This window comes from Neodiprion virginianus, chromosome 2 (assembly GCF_021901495.1).
Source record: "Neodiprion virginianus isolate iyNeoVirg1 chromosome 2, iyNeoVirg1.1, whole genome shotgun sequence".
Lineage (NCBI taxonomy): Eukaryota > Metazoa > Arthropoda > Insecta > Hymenoptera > Diprionidae > Neodiprion > Neodiprion virginianus.
Genome location: NC_060878.1, coordinates 17,401,512 through 17,421,377, shown reverse-complemented (window position 1 = coordinate 17,421,377; position 19,866 = coordinate 17,401,512). Strand labels below are relative to the sequence as shown.

At 38.5% G+C, this 19,866-nt stretch overlaps 1 protein-coding gene across 1 annotated transcript in view; it reads right to left on the bottom strand.

Annotated features, from left to right (window-relative positions):
- The window catches only part of LOC124299299 (uncharacterized), a 491,045-nt gene that overhangs the window by 442,306 nt on the left and 28,873 nt on the right, over nucleotides 1-19,866 (bottom strand). The window lies entirely within an intron of this gene.

Sequence of the window (19,866 nt, the reverse complement as noted above, 5' to 3'; positions counted from 1 at the left end):
ATGAAAGTCGTTTTGTATTATATTCAGGACTAATTTCACGAGTTTTAATACTCCAGTAAAAGAACTTGTAGAAAGAAAACCGCAGATCTGCGTTACTGTCACTGTAACTCACCCTTTAATTAAAAGAACAAGTTGGCCAACCCTGGTTTGATCATCAGGATCCACAGATGTAGGAATGAATGGATGGAGCATAACCTTAGAATATAGATGAAGGGACTGACGTTTGAGACGTGAAGTGAAATCGTAAATGGAGGGGATAAGTGGCCATATTTCGCTGGGTGTTTCAAGAAGAATTGTAAGAATCAGAAGTATAAGTGAGTGCTCGTCACAGCTGGTGCTACGGATGATTGTTCACATCTGTGTTAACATGATAGACATCAATAATACAGGTCTGCAACAAAATCCTCCTTCAAATGAAATATTACAGGTATAAAGGTTTTAATTTGCCAAATTTATATATATTTCCCATTTTTTGCTGTGACGTATAAATTACGTTATATGATTTTTTTTATTGTATAAAATGCAGAATTCGTCGTGTTTTGTTTTTGCATTTACACTGCTTTCACCTATTTAAATAGTGTCTGTATGTGAGTGCATACAAAACCATGATAGAAATAGAAAGAAAGATATCGTCTTAACGCTGTTTTCACACCTCTGGAATGTATGTAGAGCCAATGTATGCGATTGCGCAGTTCTGGTTGTGACTTTGTGAAAAGAAAGAAAACTACGTAATAACTATAATTATACTAGTAGATATATTTTCGGACGATTTTAATGTTTAAACTTTTCAACTTTACAACTTTTCTTCATAAATATCGTTGCTATCATAAGTGTTTTATTATAATTTGTGAGCAAATATAGCATTTTATTGCAAAAAACATTGCGTAAAAAGTATATGTCGTACATATTTTTTATTACTATATTTCTATACAAGAGCATCAAATTTATTATAATTATATACAATAATATTAAGGAGAGTCAAAAGTTTTTTTTTTTGCAGACCAGCGTAATCGGTAAGTGGCGACGTAACGCAATAAATTTGAAGAGCATTGAACGGGTAGAAAAAGAAGTTGAAACTATCAAAGATATCACATTTAATGGGAAATTCAGCGTTGGACAAGTTTGGTAGGCCAGAAAATACAATTCAATTTCTTTATGATACAACATAACATGTAAGCAAAGAGAGAACTTCTATTGAACATTTCTAATGTTTTAAATGCCAATGGAGGTCAGTCATTAACTTTCATAATCCAAAAACAGTCTGTGGGTTTCTTTTTAAAAATTGTGTACAGGAATTTCCGTTGTTACGAGCTGATCTCAGCAAAATTTCCGACCTATGAAAAGCATAATTATTTCATTTCTTAAATGTCGTGAATTAACAGAAATTTTACCAAAAAAACAAGGCTTGTAAACAGCTATTTGAAAGCACTTTTAGAGAAACCCAGTAGAAGCCTCATTGTCATTTCCAAGTGCATGGGTACTGACGACATCTTTTTTCTTAATGTTCGATCTTAATGCGGAATACGTTTCATCAATCCAATCGTTGAAAGCACTACTTCAAGTAAAGATGTCTTTAACCTTTCATATTATTTTAGGAAGCAGAACATTTCGGCGTGAAGCATTTCGACGCCACGGTTTCGGTGCGCGGACTCTTCGGCGCCAGGACGTTTTGTCACTAATTGTAAGACGTTTTGGTGTTACGGTGTCGGTGACAGCTATTTCCACGCTGAGCCGTTTCGGCACAAAGCGTTTTGGCGGAGATAAAGATTCAAGTGAAGACTTTTATTCAATATGTGTGTGCCGAGTGAAAATTTGAGGTAAAAAGAAAAACGGTAATATCAGTAGCCAATGAACACGACAGCATTGCAGATCTAGGAGGTAGGTCTCCGAAGCCGGTTATCAAAGCTCGGACTCGGAAAATTTTTTTACAGGCTTCTCTGTGAGTGACGCCGCGTCAGATGTCACATTTTTTGGACGTTGGTGTTTGACGCACCCAAGCAAAAATGTCGAAACGTCTGGCACCATAACATCCGACGCCAAATGCCTCAGCGCCAAAATGACCCTGCACAGAAACGTCTGGCTCTGGAAAACGGTGGTGGAGAAACCTTACCTTATATCAGATGTCAGATCAGATGAATTGGACAGACGTCAAATTAGAAGAATCGTTCCGAGGAGCGCCTCCACTCAGGCCGAAACTTCAGCAACCTGTGTCGTCTGATTGACCTTCATATCCAAGAAACTCCCCCCCCCCCTCCAATTCATCAATACTGAGGTCAAGAATAAATCTTTCTGCTTACCTCGTATCATCTACATATTCGTTTTTAAGCCAGCACGTGTGTGTCTATGGGATTTGAAATAATTTAATTAGGGCTAAAGAGCTCGACCGATTCAAATGATATTTACGTGATAAATAAATATTCTATGCAAATTACGAAATTGTGCTCACCGTGAATTGTGATGCGTAAATAATACGCGTTTACGATTTTATCGTATCGACTTATATTCCATCTAAACTACTCAGAAATATTCCATCGACAAAATTGGAAGCAAAGGAATGCTTAAAAGTATAAAATAAACTGGTCAGAAACTGCAGAAGCCTTCTCCATATGAGATTCGAGAATAGGCCGGCTTTCTGCGGTCAAAAAAATTGAACACCGTAAAATTTGAAGGACGTTTCCGCAACTCGTGCGATTGTTTCAGTAACATACTAGTATCGAATACTCAAACACTGAATATCTGCGTTTCTTGTTCAGGCAAAAAGTGATTTCCTGCCTATCAAAGGTTCAATCTATTCTAGAAACCGTTGGTACGGTGGTCGTTGTGGGCATGGGGCAGAGAAAAATTGACCTTCATTTGCCTTCGGGGTCCAATGGAATATGGTCGAATTATCCGGAGGTCTTTGAGAAGCCAGCGTGTAAGCTTTTTGGGTTAAGTTAATATCGTCTTCGTATTATTTATGGATCGTCGGATCAACTCTGTACCTCCAAAGGCCTTTGAAGAATCTCTGACAGGGTTACAGAGTCTCCCTGTGCCTCCAAACGAACGGGAGACCTTAATGCGATAATTTTATCGTCACTTTGTGTTTCAAACGAAGGCCTGCCCCCCATGCTTCTAATCTATGTGTGAAATGGCCACTCCGCAATGTGAGCGGCCTTTTCGAAGAAACAAATAACAGAAAAGTAAGACTGTGAAAGAAACAAGTAAAAGAAGTTGAACAAAATGCTGAAAAAATAAGAAATAAAGAACCAACGCCGAGAACACTCTTTCTCACTGACAATGAACCCCTACGAGCCTTCGATGCAATATTGTATCGAGGGATCGCCTGAAATAAGGGACGAGCATTATTCACCCCGGTGAAGCCATAAATCTGGAAGGAACTTGGTCTAAGGTTCCTAGGAAACCAAGTATGAAATTCTCCAACGTCCAGCCGTGTTGAAGTTGGTGTCCAGTGTCTGGCATCGCTCGAATATTCCGAAGCTGAGACTTGACCAATCTATCACCATTCTACTACGGTTAATTTCGAGAGAACAATGTTCTCTAGATGATGTGAACTGATTGTAAGTACGCATCGATCAACCTGATTTTCCTCCGTCTCTGAATACCAATCCAGATCCCTTACTCTCCACGAAGTGATAAAGCAGCCGTGGTGAATAAATATTCTGCCTTGACCTTTTACTACTCTTTTAATTTCGAACAATATTTTTTGAAGCCTTGATATCCATATATTTTATATATGGCAGTCCGCGGCTTTTGGTTACCACATCTAAACTTCTCTCTCTCTCTCTCTCTCCCCCCCCTCCCTCTCTCCCGCCCTCCGTCCCTCCCTCTCTCTCTCTCTCTCTCTCTCTCTCTCTCTCTGACTGGCATCAGCAAAAGAAGATGTTTGTAAGACTGACAAAGCAGATATACAAAGTAATTTGAGTTTTGAATTTCCGTTCAGATTAATGATTCACCAAAATGCCAATTAATAAAAAGTATGAAGTTTGAGCACCTTTAACTACGTTAAATGTTCTTTTGTGCGGATATTTGCAAGTACTTGAGCGACATGATAAACAATAATTCCATTTCTCGATTTAATTGTTTGTTCTAGACTTTTGACTTCTAGACTATTTGAGGTGGTTTTGACAAAGACCGAACCTTATGTCGGTTATGTCATTGAATCGAGAATCCTCAGCCAGCCTCACAATCGCCCAGACGTTGTGTTGTGGAGGAATTTACTCGCTTTCTTTATTTCCACCTTCTTTTTCATACCTCGTAACTCTGAGGTCGAAAATCCTTGCCGCCAAAACATGAACGTCTGAAAGAACAGAGGGCCTCTACAACACGAGGAAAGAATGAAAGAAAATAGGTCTGACTTGGATATTTTTCGAGTCGGCACCCTCGAACTCCAGGAAACACGAGGCCTGGAGAGTAACTTTGTAGGACTTCTTGGGAAGAACTTGTATATTCATGAAGAACCTTACCGTCCTTATACCCGGAATCGCCGAGCGTTATTCGAGTGTTTTCCTTTCCGCCTTTTACAAGTGGCTGTAAAAAATCACAAATTTTTCTTTACACGCATGATCATAAGGCCAAGTGCTTATCAGTTATTTATAAACTCTCGATGTTTTTTTTTTCAATTTGAAACGTAATTACTTCATTGCCGTCATATGTATGTAATGTATCCTCCCATAATACAGTCCGACCTCTCAATAGGAACTCAAAAGCACTCAAGGGGAAGAGTCTCTTGTTTTTTTTAGGCTGAGCATTCTTATTGAGAGATTCGCACGCCGATAATTGGAGCATTGAGGTTGAGTCAAAGTGAGAAAAGTACACAAGCGAGAAACTAAGGATACGTTCATATTACGGGCGTTCCTTATTGAGACGTCGAACTGTATATAAATCCAAAGTGACCACCACTGCTACCGTGCATTCTTTTGAATAAGTAAACCATTTTTCTAAGTGTAGAGAAACTTTTTCATAATATCGCACGACTCTAACTATTGAAATAACTACTCGTTGTGGTAGTGCATTACAAATCACCTCGTTAGACAAATCGAATAACGGAAATTTTGATTAACGATTGCCTCAACAAAGGGCGCCAAGTTGTCAATATCCGTGTATATCGTTGATTTTTAGAGCCGCAACAAAGGAGGAAAGGATGATTATTTGTGGAGAATATTACTGTTTCTGCGGAATTATAAGGCTTGAGCTGTAAGATTTTTTTTTCAACTGAGAATTTTTACCATCCAAAATTTTATCGTCCTCAGATACTTTAGAGAGAATTGGGTTATATGACTTCATAAGACCAGCATATTTAGATCGAAAATTATTGATCAAATGCAATATTTCGTTAGTATTTATTCTGTTTTAAGTAAATGTTAAAGTGTAATTTAGCGTGTTCGAAATTTGTGGCTATTTGGGACATATATTCAAATGGTTTGAGAACGAGTTAAATTTGTAAGTTCATGCGAAAATTCAGGTGAGGGCCTGAAGTGCGCGAGAATATTCATTTCTATAATACTTCGAAAAGCAAATTTTTCCAGAGGCGAAAATCGTAGTGACAGGAGGCGACTCGTGGCTACTATGAGCCATAGTCACGTATTAAAAGAGTGCATTGGAGAAAAAACTGGTGAATCAGTCAATTCCGAATGCCATGTATCTACCAAGAACTCCATTTCACGGATATATGAAAATTTGCTTTCGTCGGATAAACAATGGCACATCACCATCACAATTCAGTCGGTGTCGCCTATGTTTAAACCATAAAAATAGTATCAAGCCACATACCATAAAGGCGAAGTGATGGCAATACGGCCATGACTAAAATCTACCAGGTATCAGTCACCGTGCCCGAACTGATAGAGTAAAGGCAAATCAATGCCGACACTTTGCCTTCGTTACCGAAGCTGGCCCATTAAAACGCCGACAATGCTGTGTTTGCTAAGTAATTTTCTTAAGTCACATTTATTTTCATCTCATCAATACTATGATTTATACAAGGACACAGAACTTCCATACCCTTCACCATTACTAATTCCGACACTACCGTTTCAACATATCGCACTGCGTTATATGGAAAAACAAATATGATTTAGTTTCCTAGGAAGAGGAGAACGGTTTTGTGGTTCGTTAACGAGGTTTTTTTGCATTCCGTATTGCGTTACAAATTTTTGAAACGTTTACTAGAAACCACGTTTGGAGTCTACGGATTGTGGAGAAGATTAATTCGTCGGCAATTCTGTGTCGGCCGCAATTCTCCTACGACGTATAAATAATACGAGGGCGGGGATACCTTTACATGAGGTACATACACGGGTATAGATGTGCAGGTGGCAATCGTGGAAGATAACTTGAGGATGTATATGACGGCGCCACCTGTAAAGCGGCAAGAAAATTTGGCCCGCAAAGTTGATTAGGTCACAAACTAAAATGAGACTCGACGAAACATCTGCAAATCTTCCCGCTCTCGTTTTTATTCCCCCTACCCAAGCTTCCCTTTCCATTCGCTAACACCATTGCTTGCTACCGTATATCTGTATATGGCGTCTTAAGACAGCGCCAAAATATGAAACGCGGAGCGAAGAAAAAAGAGCGTAGCAGAAAGCTGAAAATACCAAAGAGAGTAAAAAAGAACAAGATTAGAATAAAATTCTTTCAAGGCAAGATGAACTTCTCCCTGCAAATTGCGTAGTGATGTACGTACATTACGGTGGCTCAAAAACTTCTGTTGTCACTGAAATCGAGACTGAATACATTGTGCCTGCATCGTACCAGACCTGCAACTATTGACATAACAACAAACTATATTCAATGGATATTCAAAATGCGAATAAATTCTCTTTCACCTCTCGTAGGCAAACTAGATAGAATCGACCCATCGATCATTTTTCGGCCTAACTCTCTAATAATCCCTGGCTTCAAACGTGACTTTAGTCAAGATGCACCTGGGGTTCAAAGTTTCCTCTATAGTTACGTGACCGTTAGATGTTTGAATTATGCTTTAGTGTTGACCTGACAGCCGATCAAACGACACCGTACGCGGAGAATAAATAAGTTTTTTGGAATGCGCGCTATGCTACTATTTTTTCTCCAAAATTATTATATCTAAGAGGTAACACTTCCAAATTTCAGATGAAAATATAAAAAAAATGACAAAGTTAGGGTATTTAAGTGAGAGTGTCCTTTATACGCACACACCTCCTTATGATTTTTTTTTAACATGTTGCCATTTGGTTTTTTATGAATCAACTTTTCGTACGTAATATAAAATTTTCATAGCACGTTCCGTAATTTGGTATTCGAATCTGACGGATAGTTGTCTGAGGATTGTTTCTTTAAAACTGATGACCTGGAAAACTGATCAACATAACCGTTTTCCAAGTCAATTATCGTGACATCTGCAATAATGGTGAAAATATGGTAGCCACTGTACAGGAAAAACCAGAAAGTTAGAGAAAAGTGAGATCATTTTTTGGCGTTACGATACGAGAGAAACTGCAGCTCTCCCCGTACTGAAGCGAAATTTGAAGCATAATTTTTTTCGGCTCACGGTCCTATGAAAAAAAATATATGAATTTTTGAAGCCTGTAGAGCGTGCATAAACCGCACAGTACTGTGAAACGACGTTGGCTATACAAATTAACGTCCGACTATGACGAGAACCAGGTTTAGAGCCCTTAGCAGTTAGCTGACGCCTTGCTTTTCGGTATCCTCGTTGGGCCCTTAAGCTTAAATTCATGGTTTGCTTATGTCTCGCCCACGGTCTTCAATAAACAGTTGTGTGCTCTAATGTAAGGCACCTTTTTACGTTCTAAGCGTCAAATTTTTTCCCCACCATTAGTTACCCATTCATACATGTCGTTATCTTGTTAGAATAATTTTAACACGCTCTTACACTTTGAAATATTTTACCCAATGTAATTTGTGATAGACTGAAAGAAAATTACCAATTACAATCTCAATTTGTAATCAGAAGAATAAGGTATACTCATGACAATTGTAAGATGTAATTAGAAAAATTTCAATTACAATTTACTAATGTAATTAGTATCGATTTTACTTCTAATTACAAGCGACAGATGTGATTGGTATCGCACATTCTTCCAATTACAAATTTCGAATGTAATTAGAAAAAAAATCGTTACCAATTACATTTGTAGTTTGCATTTTTAATCTCAAACTGAAAATGGGACCTGTCAGTGTTATTTTTCCCAGCACTCGCTTGGCAAGCTTGATCTCCGGATCCTGCGGAGTGTGCGTAAAGTGCCCCATTCCTGAGCAGCGTGGTAAAACGGTGTTAGCGCATGCGCACAGCTGAAATGCTCGATCACATTCTAGGGTTTTCTTTGGCGCATGCGCATTTTCGAATAACTCAATTTTATGCATTGTGTCACTAAACGTAAGTTATTTAACTCGAATTTTAAGCGCTGTTAATGGCTCCGTTGGTGCTTCTCAAATCAAGTTTTCGTGTACAGGAACAAGGAAAGAAGCGTGTGTCGCACTTGCGAATGCGCGATATATGACTCGTGCAATTACGGCGCTTACCTTGGCTCATGTTATGTTCACACGATCACTTGTACAATTGCAGCATTCAGCTTGGGTTAGTGCTATAAAATTCGCATTCATATTCGTGTGAACGCGGCACTCGCTTTCATGTCTGATGCTGCAAGCTTCGCACTCATCACAAATTGCCCACTTTTCGCACTTGTAACATAATATACCATTTTGTATGAAATTTGCATGAAAAATTGCATTTTCTTCTAACGCTCCGATGCGTATATCACGTATATGTTAATGTCTCAATATTGGAAAAATCATTATGTAGATAATCCTCGCACAGGGTGAAAATTTTTTGTCTTGAAACGTCAAGTGGAGTAAATTTTATTATGGATAAAATTCAGCTAACGACGGAGGGAACTTGTTCTTTTTCTTTCTTAATGTTTTTTCCCCCGCTCTTCTTTTTCGTGTTCTGGTTCACATGACATATATATTATGAATACAATCAAATTACATTAAGTATTTCTTTTTTTTACCGCAGTGTAAAAAAGTGTCGCGGTAAAAAATAAAAATTTCTTTCGATAAAAAGTTGCTACATCGGTAATCATACGACAATTTTTTACCAATTCTCAATATGAATACTTATAAAGCCTCTCGAGTAGCTGAATGATTTTCTCCGAACTAAAAATAAACATCCAACAAGTAATTCGTACTTGTGGTGATCAACCTTGCTTTGGTAATTGGCCGAGGTATTATCTCGTACGTCACCGACGCCATACAGCTTGAAGTTCGAGAATCTTTCAATATAATATTAAGTTAGTAATGTTCAACGAGCGAGAAACAATTGGCCATGACAGTGATTCAAACGAGAAAAATTAACCCATTTGCTTTTTTGTACACTATAATGTACAATCTTGATTTTCGTTTTTTACCATTTTCTCGAGATATACTGCATATCAAGTAATTGTCAAATATATGAACTAGGTGTAAAATTTTCTGAAAAATCGGTTGACGCTATTTAATTTGTAGAATTATTCTCATATTGCGAAAAAATCGTAAATGTCCAAATATTTTCATTTTAAAGTGAACGGTTCTCGACAAAATTGCGATGTGGATAAAGAATAGCTCAGCAGTTTTTGAAGGAACGCATAAAAAGAAAAATTAATTCTGTTTTAGCTACATTTTAGATTTAAATCTTTTTGGGGGGTTTTTTCGAACACTCAAATAGAAATTGACACCAATTTACCAGCAAAAGAAGAATCTTATTGCTGTTGCAATCTTGTTTTCCAGTTGTTAGCCATACTTGAGCGTAGCATTTCGATTATGAAGAAACGCTGGAAATGTAATTTGAGAATTTAAATCCTCAAGTTTAAAAAATCTTGGGTGGTGGGAGATAGGCGTGAGCACAAGTGTAAATTTGCACTACGTAACCTTGGGGGCATTTAACTTCGCTCAAAATTGAGCGATTAATGCGTGATCTTGTAAAAAATGATGTTTCGACCCTCTGACCTACAAATACAAGTTCTACGGTGAATTTTAATACTTTTTCCGAATGTAGTGAAACTTTCCGTATGCGAAATTCCCGTACCCGAAATTTCGGCTAATTTAGACGGAGCTGAAGTCATAAGTTGAAGGTCATATCCTTAATGAGCCTTGAGCTAACATGACGTCACAAGGTTCCTATCGTTAAGCCTTTTATTTGAAGAGTAGTCCCATTACTTCCGATAAGAAACGTTTTACTGTATTTTTAGGATTACTTAGTGCGATTGATCCAATCACTGCTCAAAGTGCTTGAGAAAACGGGATGAGACAAACGTGTCACGCAGCACGCTGTCTATTCTGAGGGTCGAACGACCATCTGTTTGGTGAAAGACCGAAAATAAAATTATTATCAACATAGTTAAAGAATTTTATAATGGATCAAGACAACGTGGTGAAAGAAAGATGGAAAGATTTATTTTGAGTGGTATTGAAGTTCATTGAATTACACCGGACGACAGATAAAATTTTTTCTCATGCCTGCACTGTGAGTGGTATTTTCTTAACCCTCGCATACCACATCTACATTTTTAGGACGTACCTACTACCCACGATCCGTGAAATCCCACCCAGTTTTTGATCATAACTCCCAGTAAAATAGTCGTGCTTATATTTATTTTATTTTCAATTGCCATAGTCAATTGGTCGAAAAATATTTATGGAATGCAAAAATTGTAAGAGTTGAAGGCTTCTGAGATACAGTTAGTTGAGAAATATTGTCTCCCGAGAAACGTGAGTTTGGGGTTCCATTTTGGAGTTGCTATAACCCCAGTGTAACACGCGAGGGGTAATGTTCATGTTTAAATAATCGGAAAATGTATCTATACTTGATTTAACTTTACTGTCGCCATCAAAATGTTATCAATGTTTTAACGTGGTTGAATTTGAATGAATTTGTCAAAAATAAGGCTGTTTGGCAGGCAAAAACTTTGGCTCACTTTATTGAAACGATTGCTAGCCGTCAATTCAACTTCAAATTATCGCTCTTCTGATTCCAAAAACTAAATTTTTACAGAAGAATAACGATTTTCGTCACTTTCGAGATGAAAGAAATCAAGTTAAACTACGCATCACTTAGGTACAAAAATGATGTTGACAGATGTGGTTCAAGACCCTTACCCATCGGAAAAATAAAAACGTTATAATAATTGTGATACGATTCTTCCTGATCAGAGGCAGCAATAGAAGTTCTTCATATTACATCCCATATACTCTGCACATGATGAACAAAAGTCTTGAGACTGTTTTGGGACACGAAACACCTCGTTTGAGTCCGTATCAAGTTCTGGCTAATTACAACAATGCGTACAGGGCCTGGCAAACAATTACGTTAAGGGTAAGGGTAGAGTCGCCCCAAAGTTGGGCAATGGGTTTATTGTAACACGTGCGCGTGTGAGACGTACCTTGACGTGTGTGCAGGTACCTGAGTAGGTTGAACCCTCGCCCGTCACACGCCAGCGCACGAGGCCCGCTAAATCTCGGCTTAAAGGACCGAAATTTGTTTTCCTACGATTTACGCGTCGTTTATAAGACGCCGCCACAGTCTTACCCAGTTGTCTATAGCATTTCCCACATCAACCTCCCTGACTCCTTCTGTCTAGATAAAACTTCACCCCATATTTTTTTTCAGACTCTTGCTTTACCGATGATAAAAGTCGTTTTTATCTCAACATTGAATTATACCAACGTGTGCGAAAATGGAAAATGATTCCTTCGGCAAGAATTGGCATCATGAATATATTCTCAAACTTCGGATCTCTCTTGAAAGTATTTTTTCACACAATTTATTTTTCCGTACCTCAGTTTTATAGTACGAAATAAATATATATTAATATGGTAGTAAAAAAAGCCGCTCGATCATATTTTTCGGAACTTTCATTTAGAAACCTGGTTATGTATGATATTATATACCTGCCCTACAGCACCCCGCATAATATGTATACATATTGATAGATCGACGCTTGAATAGATTATGGAAGCCACGATTTTCAACCAAAACCATATAAATTCTTAATTCACATATATGCATAGCTAAAAGCACAACTAGCCAAAGGAGATTCGGGTTGTTTAAAAGACCCGAGTAATCGTTTATCGCGGTGCACGAAGCGTTTTACCGGTTCAGAAGTACCAGAATTTAAGGTGATATCATTGCAGCCACCGCGCTATCTAGAATATACCCACCCTTCCCCTTTTCGGGCACAAACGAGGGCATCCAGAGCATGGGGCAGGCAGGATGGGGGAGAGTTAGAAATGATGATACCGGATGAAAGAAAATAGCCCTCCTCATTCCCAGGGATCCAGTATTCATGGGCTCGGCGGCGTTCACCCCACGTCCATAGTTCATAGTTCATATACATATAGGTTTAATCGAGAACTGTTTTAAATTGCAAATACGCGCACAGTGTGCTACCATCTCGACGCCAACAGTCTCGAAATTCTGAACTCAGCTCCTGGATACATGCATAGGATGCGTTCGTGTTACACGTACACGTGTGCAGATTTTTCACGGTGCGGGTATTGATTGCACCCAATGGTTTGTTATCGGCACCCGCATGTTTCTGCCCAAGAAACAAACCCGATAGTGCTGCGAATGCTCCTACGCCAAATGTTCGGTGGATCCGACTTCTGGTTGGGATTGTCTAAGGCTATGACATAATATGGTTTCATCGAGTAAAACGTTAAGGGGGATGTGAAGCTATGGACTATGGGCGAAATAAAGTATTTTTCTAATATTATTTTGGAAGGCTGATAGAAGTTGACAAGAATTTAACGGGTGAAACTTTTTCAGAGTACGATATTTTGTCGGAATTGCAACTGAACTAAAATAACCCTTTTAATTTTATTAGTTAAAATTAATAGATAAATATTTAAACGAACGAATGAATAAATAAATACATAAACGTTTCGAGCTAATAATTTTATCAATATGACTTACTAAATCATGATTCTTTTTAAATTTCAATACCGAGCTTTAATACAATCGCTTGAAAATTAGTTGGTACTGTACCTACCAATTTCAGTTTCGAAAAACCTGCGAATCTTATATGAAATTGGAAATGGGTGGTCGAAGTTCTTTATAAATCTTGACAAGTTATTTAGCAGTTCGTGATGGAGGAAATAGTATGGGTTACCGGTGCGAAATGTGGCAGTTTTCCGATGAGTGTGAACTTCGCAGCGTAAACCGTAAAGGCGAGTGATACGTTCACACGAATACGAGTGCAAAGTTAATGGAACAAGCCGAAGGCGAGTGCTGTAATTGTATGAATACTAATATCAACGCAGGATGAGCCGAGGTGAGCGCTGTAGTCACGAGAAAGATATAGCGCCCATTCGCCCCTGTGACACACGCCATTTTTCTCAACACCTGGGAAGAAGCGTTTGATGTGAGAAACAGCAAAACGGCTATTGACGGCGCGTGAATTTAGGGATAGGTAACACGCTAAATGACGCAGTGCGTAAAATCTAGCACTTCAGTTGTGCGTATGCGCCAACGTTGTTTTTACCGCACTGTTTGGAAATAGGAAACTTTCGCACACTTCGCAGGCTTCTGAAATCGAACATTCTAAGCACGCGTTTGGAAATAGTATATTCTGTACCAAGGCTAACGGGTCACTTTTACCCGCGTGTAAAATTTTCAGTACTAGTCGCAGGCTCGCAAGCACGAGCGAAGCGAGTCCATATCGCTGACCGGAAACGGGTAATGCAAATACACAAGGGCAAAACTGACCCTTCACCCTTGGTACAAACCATATTTTTTGGTACATATATGTGTATATATATGGCATTGTTTTCCTACCAAAAGTCCGGGGTCAAATCACATTGATCAATAAATTGAAATATGTATGAAATCGGGGAATCAATGCAATATATATATATATTCATTCGATTCATTCATAATATACTATTAATTAGTATAAAGGTCACTTGTAACTTTTCCGCCCTCTGTTGATTTTGACTGCCCGCTGGTTGTAAAAGGGTTACATTTCTCCCGAAGTCATGTAAAAAAACGTGATCATCGTGTATGTGTTACAAAACCGTATATTGTGTTACAAGTGCCGAAATTGGGCAATTTTTGGCGAGTGTGGAGATTACAGCATGGCTAAATCGATAATTTGAAGAAAGTGGTTCGAGAGGTCCAGAGGCATGTCCCAGAGGCTCAGTCATAAGTCTGTAATTCCAGAACCATCAGCAATGCACTTCAGTAAAAACGGCCGTTTCATTATTGGCTGCTTGACACGAAAATTGTCTGCGCATTTGAATGCTACGATGAACGTCCTTCAAATTTGCGCTGGCTTTCTGCCTTACCACTTAGAAATCTAGGAAGATAGACATTGTTCAGGGAATGTAAGCCCCGACCTCCGTACCAGGAGCATTGGCCGTAATCCCGAGTATGAAACGTACCAAGCTGACTCGCCGTCCTTCCAAGCTGGATGCCTCGAGCTCAATACTGCGTCGCTGTCAGATTACCTGATTGCGCCTTAAACTACACACGATTCTTTTTCCAGTTATTCACCGTTGCGGGTAAAATAAGAAATTTTCATTACATTCCTGTTTTCATCGTACCCATCGACACAGATGAATCAGAGGAATGGGATCATTTTTAGTAAACGGTAAATAGCTGGAATCATGCCTGCGTCCATGACAAGTTCTTAGCCAGCAAACTTGCGTTTGGGAGAACATATATTATGGCGTCTTCGCTGACCATTCAATTCGTTTGGCAGTGCACGAGTCATGATTGATTTGTTGCGAAATAGATAACGGAAAATTTTTTCTGCATTCCAACGCTGGCCGTAAGCACGAGAAGTTTGAATTCGTTGATTTTACTGAATGAACATATTTTCATCAGCCTATGCTGTTGATACGCCAGGCGTCCAATGACATTTTGGTAAATCAACTCGTTATTAAAAATTTCAACAATTCACAGCCAAAAAATATCCAAAAACATCTGAAAACTTTCAAAATTAAACGTCTTGGAGTTTTCAAAGTATAGAAATCATTGTATTACGAAGCATAAAGGGGTCGATTTTAGATAAAACATCAATTTAACGTCATTGATATGATTTTAATATTGACATTGTTGGAAATATAAGGGTAGAAATTAACTGGAATGAAATAAACAAAGTAAGGTCGTACCAAGACTTAGTGCATAGATCTATAGTGATATGTCACTCCAGATACGCCTTTTTCGGACAAACTAAAAACCAGGTGTTGACTATTTTTTTTCTTTTGGTCTTCAAATTGCAATGTTTCCAATGAAAATGTAAGCAGTAGGTTGTTATTACAGCTATTTGGTTAATTTCTATTCTTAAAACTTTTGTGGATACGAAACTTTGTAATATGAAACGTAACGTATTTTTCATCATTTACCACCAAGATTATAACATATTTTGGCCTATTTAATTTTTGCAACGGTAAATGGTGAAATTTAAACAATACCCCTTTAGTGTTTCCGCTATAACGGGTAATTCCATCCCTTGGAAAAGCTTCCCGGTGACAAAGAACCTACTTGTCTTTTATATTTCCATGGAGAATAACATAAGAAACCGTATAAAATTAAAGCATAATATAAACAAAAAAGAAAAACTCGACTTTCAATTTTTAGTTAGTCAGTCTTTTGTCGAATAACGAAAAAATGAAATATGAAGTGTCAAGAACTTTGCCAAATGAATGCTTACCGCTCGGTAAATGTATAGCGATAGCAGGCTCGTCCTCCATAATAAAGTTTTCTTACACTTTAATTCAATAACTGAGAATATTTATTTTCTTCATACCTCGGTTAAAAGTACGCATTTTCATCCCCGATTTGAAGGGGGAAAACAAGTGTTTTATTCCTTGCTAAAACGCCGCGCGCGCCATCTGTGTCGCGAGAGAAGAATCAAGCGATGCGGGAGGAAAATTAGTGAGTGACGGTTGGAGGCAATGTAAGCGTCTTCGTATCACGGACCTCTCCACGTGGTTTATATTGAATGTTAAGAAGGTTATAAAGTGAAATGAATAAAAAGACGTTCTCATCAGAGAAATGGGAAAATGAAGAAGAAATCTTAAACTATTTCGGTTCCGAGGCAGCATTAATTGTGCGAAAGGAAACTTTACCGAAGAAATCGACCGGCCGGTACTTAGCGGTTAACGACACTTACAAGAATTGGCGACAAGAAAATAAAAATTCGTTATCCACAGAAGAGGAGGATAATTTAGATTGTTTACTTTAAACAAATGAGTAAAAAATTAAAACTGAAAATGATTATTGGTTGTCAATGCCCGCCGCTGGCCAGCAGCCCTCGTTGGTGCTCGTGCTGTGAATGCCGCGGGCATTGACTATAAATTCGTAGCGTGAAAATTTTAGAATGAATTATGACAAATCAATCACACAATTAATTCCGTACTTTCGACCGGCTATGAAGAAAAATAGTACAAGTTACACGAGACAAAAATTGAAAACCCGTCCCTGCGTGGTATGATTCCCGAGGCAAAGGCGAAGCCGAGGGAATCATGACACGCACAGACGTAAGTTAGATTTTCATCCCTTGTAGCTTAACATACTGTTTCAATGGAATACTGGCAGTGATGCGACTCCTGCTTGCGAGAAAGAATCGGTTTAGAGAAACGAAATTATTTATCACCATATAATGTAATTCTACGGCTTATAATCTCCCAAAATTCTACCTTCATACCTGCACATACATGAGTGAATCTTGAGCTTAATCGAACATTTCAAGCAGTTCTCCAAGGAAAACTCAATTACGGAAAATGGATCTAGTAACGATACAAGTGCTTGGATGGGTTCTCGAAATTGTTTTCAGTTTTTACAATATCTATCTTCTTCTGTGGAAGATTGAATGAAAATATGCCTTCGGGTGCGATTTCCCTCCATACTTGTACAACATAGCGTACTCGATATTCCTGGGACACTTTCATCGCTGGATTCAGAGTATCCAAAAATGTAGGGTTGGTTTTCAATCCGAACCTTTTTTTTTTTTTTTTTTTTCTTGCTAGAAAAAATACATATTGTTTCTAAACGTGATGTTATTCTAGGTACTCGGGAGTCTTCAAACTGGTTGATTCAGGCGGCTTTGATCGAAATAATTCCAGTATTAGATATCAGGACTGATTTGCTGTATTCAAATGAAAGAGAAAATATTTGATTGAGAACAAGGCAACGAATGAGGTAATTATCCTCAGATTTTGAGAGACATTGGACATAAATATGAGTAAAGCATGATTCCTAGTTTCGTAGAATAATTTTTTTTTAACCCACTAGAAAGGAAATCGACTAGATAAATCCGAAGTAACCTGAAACGCAGTGAAAAGCCGCGTTATCGGCCGTAAGATCAGACCCGAAGGAACTGGGAACGATCCGTGGGCTGAGAGATCCAATCATATTCGTAATGCCTCGGCAGAGGATGCTGCAGTGCTGACTAGATTCTGGCATATCCGTGTAATATTTCCGCATCTAGTTGGCTGGGTACGGGCGTACGTTCCACTAGGATAACTTTTGTTATGGCCGGTACGTGTTCCTCGGTGGTATGGATTACGATAACGTTATAGTAGGTGGACCGAAACTTTGTTAAGCGGATCCCACGGAAAGCATTTAGAGTTCCAAGACTGCCTACTGCTAGGCTTTGAAGCATCCGACGCGATAAGGCCTACCTACTTCGAAACAGTCTCTCTTTCAAGACTCGCCTTCACGGAATCAATTTGGTAACGACTTTCTTCGCTCTTCAACGTTTATTTGTTTTCTGCATCCTACTGGATCTAAGTGTAACGTTATTTCCCTCTTTTCTTCCTCTTGCTTGAGGTTTTTTCGCCCGAAAGCACCGCGCGCTGTTACTTCAATACGTTTTCGGTTCCGTACCATTTTCAAGTGCCGTTTAAAGTTTCATTGTTGCGGCTGGAGCCACCCCACACATCTTGAAAGCTCTTGACCGTTTCCCGTATATTTTTTGGCGATGGCACTAATGCGTTAATAATATTTTCACAACCAACTGAAAGAAAAGTTGTTAAGCCAAAGTCAGGATAGCCTTGTTGAAAACATTCACATACGCCAAACTTTTGTTATTCTTTCTCGCAATCTTCTTACATCGAAGTTAAAATAAGATTCGTAGTAAATCGGAAACTTTTATTCTACGCATTTTGCGAATACCGTACTGCGATGCGTTAAATTTCTTGCGCAATACTTCATCCTTGAATAAATTTTTCTGAAAATTGTCTACAAAGGGCGTGAAATTGTTGGAAAAAGTGATATTCGACACATGATGACTTTTTCCGGAAAATTGCAGTGAATTAGATCGCGAAAAATTTCACCACTGTACATGGCAAGCTAACTTTAAAAATTTGTATACATCCTAGTTGGGCGGCGAAAGTGATGCTACAGCAGAGAGCTGTTCCTGCAACGACATTCAGCAATAGGAATAAAAATGGATATACGCTGGCTGGTGTAATAATTTTGAAGTATCAGAACAAGTCTCCAACGTTTCCCCACACTCCTTACGATCGCCACAACCATAGAGTATTATTTGATTCCTCCGAGGGTTGTGTGAGTGCCAGGCAGAATATACGCTGACACAATCTAGGAGTAACGGGAAAAAAGCCTCGCCTATACCTGACTCCCTGGAAACTTCGATTTTCCGTCAATATCGTCAATATCGCCCATATATATATATATATATATATATATATATATGTATATGTATATACATATATATACCAGCTTCAAACCCAATCACATTTTTTTCGCAGCTCAGAATATCCATCGTGCCACCTAGCAACTATCTCCTTATTTTTATGTGAGAACACCAACCCGAACCTTTTCGGTTTCCGGTGTTTTTCATGCGAGACAAGAGCGATGAAATATAAAATCATACCTTTGGCAATTTCGATCTAGGAATAATATTTACATGCATATTTGATCAAGCTCCTCAGCTACAGCAATCTCAGAAGTGTACAAAAATGGCTGCTGAGCTGTCAAAGGAACTCATTGATGAGGCTTTCGAAATACGAATTTTCCAAAATTCAGTCTTTGAGTCTTGAGACTCTGTTGGTTAATATCTGAGTCGAAGCAGTTATGACATGAAGTAGAATCTGCAAGTTGAAATGAAAATATTCCCATCCCAAATTGAATAACAATATGACGAGACTTTCTGTCAAAATAAATATTTAATTGATTCTTTCCTGTGATTTCAATGCAGGTAAATTTTTGGAGTCCGCACCGCTGAACAGGTAATTTAAATGATTCGATTACATGTCGCAAGTACCAAACAATTGTTTGCGTGTTGTATAGATTTAATGAAATATGGTGACATAAGTCTCCAAAAAAGAATCGGAGTTGATTTTGGATTCATTCAATACAGGGAGTTGATGGTTGTGATTTTAGTGATTATATCATAGCATCCCATCAAGTTCGAATGGTAGTTCAGTCATCAATGTACACTTGACTCACTGCATTTATTATTATTACCAACTCCTGTTACGCTTAAGTTGCGTCTGGTTTTTCACTAAAACCTGAAACTAAATGCCGATTGGGACATGACAAGGTATGATACACCTTGAGAGAGAGATAAACATACCAACAAGTAAAAAATGTTCGATGTCCCATGACATTAGCCACCGAAAGCACTCGTCCTGGTTATGAAACACTTAAAGACTATATTGTAAGCGGCGCTAATAATCTTTGCGTTCAACATTCCCTATTTCAAAGCTTATTTACCCCCTAGAGATGGCATGAAGTATATGCGAGCCAGACTTCAGACTAGCAGCCTACTCGTTTGAGACGTAAAAGAACGGAGTATCGGTTAATATTGCTGGAAATATCTCCGACTACAAAGTTTTGTCAATATTCCCTGAGGCATCCTC